This window comes from Ailuropoda melanoleuca, chromosome 10, assembly GCF_002007445.2.
Source record: "Ailuropoda melanoleuca isolate Jingjing chromosome 10, ASM200744v2, whole genome shotgun sequence".
NCBI classification, from domain to species: Eukaryota; Metazoa; Chordata; class Mammalia; order Carnivora; family Ursidae; genus Ailuropoda; species Ailuropoda melanoleuca.
This window is the reverse complement of record NC_048227.1, coordinates 72,603,691-72,612,215: the sequence shown is the minus strand read 5'-3', so window position 1 is coordinate 72,612,215 and position 8,525 is coordinate 72,603,691. Positions and strand designations below refer to the sequence as shown.

At 43.3% G+C, this 8,525-nt stretch overlaps 1 non-coding gene across 1 annotated transcript; it reads left to right on the top strand.

The window, feature by feature from the left end:
- Positions 1 to 1,072: 1,072 nt before the first annotated feature.
- LOC117804296 lies at positions 1,073 to 1,182 on the top strand. Its single transcript, XR_004628636.1, has one exon. It is a non-coding gene; the product is annotated as a U6 spliceosomal RNA (small nuclear RNA).
- Positions 1,183 to 8,525: the final 7,343 nt, after the last annotated feature.

The window sequence follows — 8,525 nt, the reverse complement described above, 5'->3', positions numbered from 1 at the left end:
ATAGGCTAGATAGTTGACCAGACCTGGGAGACTAACAGAGTGGCAAGCCAACTTGGCTCCACGGCCAAGGAAAAATTCCAACCCTTATTTCATGACCACAAAGAGATTCATTACTTGAAAGATATAAAAAGATGCATCCTGTAAGATCATCAGTTCAAACCACGGGACCAAATCTGTGTGCCTTGTTTTCTGGGAGTTCTGTGTTACATTTGAACCACCATTTATTAAATCCTAAGCTTTTAACTTCTATTTACAGTACTCCAGATTTTTTTTTTTTTTTAACTAAGAATACCATTTGTACCTTTGAATGTCTCCAAGACTTTGGTCCTCCCTAGAGCACTGTATGAATGCTGGCTGATACCTAGAAGCCCACAGCTGTGGCTCAAGGGTCCTAACACCCAATCGCTTCTACCTGCAGAATCAAAAGCTGGGCCAGCCTGACCTCGTGGTCACACTAACTCAGAGCCCAACTTTTTCACATTAGCTTAAGGCTGGCCCCCAAAAGAATACAAACATTTCTGGAAACATTGGAAGTTTTTTAAGATTTCTCTCCCTTCCTCCACTCTCACCCTGCTGCTTCTTCCCCTTTTTCTTCTTTTAACGCTGAGTGAAGTTTGCCATCCAAGGGAATGTGGTGCCTTGATCATCACTTTTTGGATATGCATGCATTCCGTATTCATTTATACGGAACATCTGCCGCGCATTAGGGGGAAGTCGTCAAGTGGGGAGCCTCCTGGCCGCCCCGCCACCACCACCACCACCAGCGGCCTGCGGCGGTGATCGTCGGGGGAAGAGCGCCACCTCTCACCAGGAACCAGCGTGGCCGCTCGGGGAGCCGGAGTCCGAGGAACCTTCAACCGGAGTGACCCTGTGTGTTCATAGCATTCTCCTTTTGCACAGCATTCCATTACTTTTTCTACCAACAATGGCCAAGTTACCTGGCGCTGTACGTCCATCCTGCTTGTTTCCGTGGAAGCACGCGGGCGGTGGGTGCTCTGAAAATAAAGCCTGAGTTTTCTGTGTCAATAGGTCTTTTCACCGCCTATGAATTCACGTTTAAAGAAGGGTAACCGTGCCCTTTTCGCCGGCAGCACGTATACCAACATCGGAACGATCCAGAGACGATTAGCATCGCCCCCGCACAAGGATGACAGGCAGATTCGTGAAGCATGCCATATTTTTATGAAGTGCCTGGAATTTTTTGATTAAAAGAATATATTCTCTGGGTTGTGCTATGGTCCAGACAGTGTTAACTTCTTTTTTCTATTGTGGGTTTTGATTCCCGCCCCCCCTCCCGAAACTGATTTTATTTGATGTACCCTAGTTTTAAGTTTCTCAATAAAGAAAAAAATCTCCATAAAAAGATAAATGAAAATAATAAAGAGAAATGGAAAATTCGTAATCTACTTCTCAGTCTGAACCATTCTTAAAAATTCTGGATCTTCTGCTAAATAAAACAAATCTCCAAATGTTACTCAGATTAAGAAATATTCCTTATCATTATAGGGATCTTAGAGGTCTTCTGGTCCTTAGAGATCCTGCTGTTAGGAGCCAGGGCCCAGAGCGGAACAGTGAGTATGTCGTATACTTCCCCTGTTCACTCCACACCCATTGACGACTACCCACCGGCCCTCTCCTTTGGGCCACCCCCCCCCCCCCCCCCCCNCCCCCCCCGCTTGGGTTCACAGAACTTTGCAGCTTGGAGGGTCCTGGAGAGATTGGGACTGTATAAACACTAACTGTGTTCTCTCAGGCTGTATCTGAACAGAGCTCTTATCTTTATGCCTCTATTGTGTTCTATTTGTGTTAATAAAGTACAAATCTCTCTATGACACACAAAAAACACAGATGTTGATTCTAAATGGTTATATGAATCACTGCATGTGTCTCAAATCATTCATGTGAAATATTTGAAAACGCGTTTTAGATTCTTCATCCTTTGTAGGGAGTTTTAAGTGGTTGAAAATATTACTTTTTTTTTTTTTAAGATTTTATTTATTTATTTGACAGAGATAGAGACAGCCATCGAGAGAGGGAACACAAGCAGGGGGAGTGGGAGAGGAAGAAGCAGGCTCATAGTGGAAGAGCCTGATGTGGGGCTCGATCCCAGAACGCTGGGATCACGCCCTGAGCTGAAGGCAGACGCTTAACCACTGTGCCACCCAGGCGCCCCGAAAATATTACTTTTATGTATTATTTGATGTTCATACAGTTTTTCCTAAATAGCATGCTTGACTTCTAGCAGAAGTTCTTGGAGATAATGTATTCTGAATGCCATTGGCAGAACTTTACCTAATAAAGCATTATTTACTATAAAGGGGTGTGCAGGAGAAAGGCAATGGGCTAAGGGTGAGAACTTTGGGTTCGAGTCCAGGGTCTGCCACTTAGTAGCTCTGTGACTTAACCCGGGCTACTAAACTCCGGTGGAGTCTTGTGTGTCAGTCAGCAGGGGCAGGAAGGGGAGCGGGAGGGAAAGGCGTGGCAAGAAAATCTGTGCTGTCTTTCTCATTGAATTGTTGTTAGCCTCAAATCCAATAACATACTTGAAAGTTCTCTGACACTTGGAAATCAAATTTAAGTTAGGATTACTGTGACCAGAGTATTTGCTTACTGCCAGGTAGCGCGTTAAATGGAAGCAATGTATCTAAAGGTTAAAAGTTGGATTCTTTGATCTGCCGATTTGGATGGAATCCCAGCTGCACCACTTGCTAGCTGTGTGATTTCTGGTGAATTACACAACCTGCCTAAACTTGACACCCTGAGGGAATACTAATTTAATGCACATCTTATGGGGTTGTGTTAAGATTAAATCCAGTGATACATGCAAAGCACCAGGTGGGATGCCCAGCCCCCAGCAAATAAACATTCACTTAGTTTAGTATTATGAGATTCCCGGCTCTCGCTCTTCTCATGATTCTATGGGATAAATACTTTGGAATATTTGGGTTTCTTAACCCTCAAAACATTTTACTTAGGTCTCCTTCACCTATGTGTAGGGCTCTAGCCTAGACAACACCTCCAAGGACACAGAGCAAATTTGAGTGTCATGAAAAAACAAAACAAAACAAAACCATTGACACTAAGGATTCATGAGTTTGAGAGTTAAACCCAAAAATAACTGCTCTTTATCCTGCCCTTGTCCCTCCTGTCTTGAGAACTGTCCCCTACAGGAATATTCTACTCCAAGAGAAGAACTTCAAGTGTCTTCTTGACTCTGATACCTGTTGAGTGTTCCTGATAATCTCACACCCTTTATAAATTTATGGTCTTACAAATATCATATATATTCTTTTTTTCATTTGTGTTACAAATAATTTCCTCTATTTCCTTTATTTTTACTTCCCCCCCCCTTCATTTTTACTCTATATCCTCTTTTAGATTACGAACTTCACAAAGCTTGGACTCCTGGTTTTTTTCTCACTATACCCAATATTTAAGTTTTGTGAATGATCCAAAGATCAGTAATGCCCTGACATGACGTGAACTTGGAATCATGCTGTGCCTCTTTACCTCCTGGTTGGGTATCCTGGGGAAAGTTGCTTCAGTTCTCTGAACATTATTTCTTTGTTCATAAAATGAAGACAAGCCTACAGAGATGCTGTGAGTCTTGCAAAGAATACCTGGAAAGCCCTTAACACATAACAAGGCTTCAATAAAAGGTCACTATCAGTGTTTCTCTACTTTAAGTTTTCTGTAACAATTATTAGCACCATGATGGCCATCAACTCTGAACCTATCCCCAGGTATTGACTCAGATTCCCAAGAACCAAAGAAAAATACAGGAAAGAAGAAAAATAGACAAATCCAGGGAAGTGTGGAGAGAGCAGAAAGCTTTCTCTAAGTCAAAATTAGCAAGCACAGAACAATAAATATATTCCATGATCCAGAAAGGCACAGCAGGCTTCCTCCTGCTGATGAAAAAGAACACTGATGAAATGGTGCCACCTAGTGGTCATCTTCTAATACTACAGGCGGTGTTGTAAACAGCGGGAAAATAATTGCCAAAGCAGCTTCCAAGACTTTATTCCTTCTTGTCTTTACTGAGAAGGTGGGAACGCGCTGCTTGTTCCCACACCTTTCTCTCTCACCCATCCTGAATAAGGCGGTGCACAGTATCCACAGATCTATTCAACGGCACGTGACTATTTTGCTTGTTACTTCTACATTAATGGATCTTCTCTGCACTCATAAATTAGCTCAATAGCAACTAGTTGGCAATTAACTAACGTTAATCACAAAGTCACAAAGGATGGTGGGTGAATTTTTGATATTTGCAGGTTAAACTGAGGCCTTGTTCTCCATTCAGAATTTTTTTTTCTCACCTCAAAAGAAGAAAATGTTCATCATTAATGAAAGTTTAAAGAAAAATATTCTATCTGATAGTGCAGCGTGCAACACTTTATCCACGATTATTTCTCTTTTACATAAAATGTTTGAGGAGTCCTACAGTGCTCTGCAGACATTCAGTCCTCAATCCCTGGGGCAGAGACAAAGAGCAGATTTAATTATCCCTTATTCATTCATTCATTCACTTGTTTATAGTGGAATCTATGAAGTTAAGCTAATTCCCCTAATAAAATACCCATGTACAAAGCAGCATACCCTTCAACCTTGAGGAACTATTGTTTCATAGCTTAAAATTTTAGAATTAGAAGGCACTTTAAAAATTCGACAGTCCAGCTCCTTTTATAGATGACATTCTATTTATCTAACTCCTAGTACGTGATTTTGTGTTTTAACCTTGATTGCTGTGTTAGGTTTTGCTACGGAATCCTCTGGCTCTATTAACAAGTGGAGCTTTAAAACATCTTCTACCGTGTGCGGTTTCTTGGGGGAGAGTGGGCCTGGGAGAGAATTCGGAGCAGCTCCAGCACATACAGGCCCCTGCGGCTGCGGTCTCATAGGCGGTTTACCCTCTCGTCTGTCTGAAGGAGATGTGGCTGCTGCCTGCTGCCGGGGCTCTGGTGGCAATGGACCATGGTCTCCGAGACAGGTAGCACCTCCCGGCAGCTCCCCAGCCCCCTGCCACCCCCGCCTCACCTGGGCGCCAGGGAAGAGGGGCACAGGTGTCTTCCAATCCTGAATACTCTTGCTTTACGCAAAGCTGGAGCCCTTGGACCAACGGCATCTCTTCTGGTAGATGTTGGGCGCCATCTTCCAAAGAGACTGGTCTTGTTCACCAAGTCAACATTTTGAGCTCCTGATTTGTGCTGCTTTACCAACACCTTTGGGCAAGGTGATTCTAGCCCCGAATGGGTCTCCCTTCTACACCCTCTCCCACCACCATTTCCTCATCACCATATCTAGAGGGACGTCGTGCTAGGTTTTAGGTTCTAAGGAAAAAGATGGGTCACCCAAGAATCTCCCTGTCTAGTATCACCATCATGATAAAACTGAGAAATATGTCATGAGCTCAGGTATGTACTTCTTAAGTGAAAGGATGTTTAAGTTGAAGCCTGTTCAAAATGCTCCGGACGGGGTGATAAAGCAGCTGAAGATTCCCGTACAATTGTGAAGATCCTTAGTCGCTGATGATGGACATCTGTGGAGAAGATTTGAGGGCTTACCAGAAAACTGATGTACGGAATTATTCACTCAGACAATGTAAAACAAAACAAAACAGAAATGTTGCCTTTATACATGTAGAAACCCCCCACTCTGTAATCCAGACGCGTGCAAAGGCGACCATCACACCTTCTGAAGGCAACTGGTTTGGAGCCAAACTGTCCCTGCGCCCCTTCAGGTTGGCTGGAAGAAGGCACATCCTTCCTGGCAATGTCTTTGCCGTGGCGCTCGGCCACCACAGGCTTGGTGAGCTCAGCCGCTGCCCACGTTAGCAGGAAGACTTCCCAAGCTCTTTAGTGAGGGCTGGTTTTAGGGGGGCATGGGGAGCACTCTGAGCGCTTTGCTGCACTGCTGTGTTGCGCCCCAGACAAGGCAAGGGGCAAAACAGAACAAAACCCAATCTCTCTCTCTTGAATAAACATGCCTTTTGTAATGTTCCTTTGCAGCCAGACTTACTCTTCCACATTAATAGTCTGTGAGCTGAGTTGCTCTGCTCTCACCTGGTTACGTAAATGATCAAAGCCTTCCTATAACTCCCCTTATCTGTCCAGAGTCTCTGTCAGGGCCAAGCTCGGGAGCTTTGCTGCACCACTGAAAACAAGAGGGGTTCCCTGTGAAATGTGCTTATTTCCTTACTCATTTTAATATAAACATAACATCAGTTTTCTGTCACTGATAATTCATCAACAATATATGGGATGTAATTGTCAGCACTTTCTTTTGGGCCATATAGACTGGGGCTTCTTAACCTCAGCACGAGTGACATTTTGCGCCAGATAATTCTTTGTAGTGGAAGGCTGTTGTGTGCTTGTAGGAATTTTAGCAGCAGTCCTGGCCTCTGCCCATTTCATGCCACCCCCCCCACTCCTTATGACAACTAAAAATATCTCCAAAGATTGCCAAGTGCTCCCTTGGGGCAAAATCACCCCAAGGTTGAGAACCACTGATATAGATCAACTATGAACTTGTTTAATCTATAAAGATACAGCAGGCAGAAGCAGTATTTCTTCCTTGAATAGCTTAAGGGAAAAAAGAAAGAACTTGGATTTTGGTGTCTCTACTCCTGTCAGTTCCTAAAGCATACTTACGATTGTTTTCAGGGCAAATTTTCTCAATTGATCCATTATTATCTATTCTTTTTCCCTATTCTTTACCTAAATAACAGTTTACAAGCTCTCTTTCTTTTCTTAAGTTTTTATTTTTTTATTTGTCAGAGAGAGCTTGAGCTCATGAGCGAACAGGAGCAGGGGGAGAGGAGGAGAGAGAGGGAAAAGGCGAAGCAGACTCCCCGCTGAGCGGGGAGCCTGACACAGAACTCATCCCAGGACCCTGGGGCCAAACGCAGACGCTTAACCGACTGAGCCACCGGGCTTCCCTCCAAACTCCATTTCATGCATAGAATCTCATTTACTGTCCTCAAGGATGAGAAGCAGGTACTAAGAGCCAGCTGGCTGGGGAGAAGCAGGATGTCCCGGGAAGGAGGAGCTGGAGGCAGACAGGCCAGAGCTATAATTCCGGCACCACGGTTTGCTGGCTGCAAAACTTAGGCCAGTTCTTTAGCTTCTGTGCAATGCGGTTTTCTCATCTGAAATGCGGGATTATTAATATCTTGGAGGGAGGATGGGAGGATTAAAAGAAGTGAGCTCTGTGACAATACATGTCGCTAGCAGAAGTGCGACCCATTGCGACTTTTTTCCTGTAACACCAAGACCAGAGCATCACATACTGCACCGAAGCAAATTTCTCATTCTGGTCACAGGTCTCTTTAAGGATCTGATCGACAGAAAAGTCCTCAGAAGGAACCCAATTTGTAGACAATTTCAGGATAGCCACAGCTTCACCTGAAATGCATAGTGAGCCCAAGGGAAGCATCCCTCTAGTGAGAGCCTACTAATTTCATCTTTTCTTCTAATGGACTCAAGTAAATGATGCTGACAAGTTTTCCTTACCCATTGCTTAAAATGGGCAACCATTCTGCAGAAACAAATTGATTCCTATTTCGCCCAATGCTATTGATTGGCCAACAGGTCCTTGAAATAAACCACTGGTTTGGTAGAGTGCAAACAGCCTTGCCAATTTCCCTTCTTTGGGGGAAAAAAAAAACAGTGAAAAGGGTTAAAAGGGGTCAAGGTTATCCAATATGATTAGTCGCTCTATTAGTTTCCTATTGCTGCTATAATGCATTGTCACAAACTTAAAACACTCTTGATCCAACACAAATGTATTATCTAACAGCTCTGGTGGTCAAAAGTCCAAAGCAGCTCTCCCAGGGCTAAAATAAAGGCCAGGCTGCATTCCTTTCTGAAGGTTTGAGAGGAAAACCTAATTTTCTTGCCTTTTCTACCTTGTAGAGATTGCCCATGTTCCTTGGCTCATGACCTCCTTCCATCTTCAAAGCCAGCAATGGCCAGTTGAATCCTTCTCATATGGCATCACTCTCATACTTAATCTTCTGTCTCCCCCTTCCACGTTCAAGGACCCTGGTGATTACATTTAGCCCATCTAGATAATCCAATATAATCTCTCTGTTTTAAATCTAGCTGATTAGCAAACTAAATTCCAACTGTTGCATTCCCCTTTGCCATATAATATAACATATTCACAGGCTCTGGAGATTAGCAGACAGACATCCTTGGGAGGCCATTATTCTATGTACTATAGTCACTTTCTTCTTGGTATTTTTGATGACAAGCAAGGAATAAGCCCTCTTAGAAGTCCTGATCCATCTTTGGAGTTTAGAAAAGCAACAAGTTGACATTACTTTTTGAATCGTAACCATTTATTTTTGGATAATAAAATCCCTTCAAAAAAATCCATTATCATCTTTATAATAGGGACTCTCAGAAACTACATCTATGCAATTCATAGTTTCTCACTGATTTAATGTCTTCTAACTCCTGATAACTTGGGCAACTGGAGAAATTCTTTACAGCTCACTACACAAAGGAAGGAGAACTCGC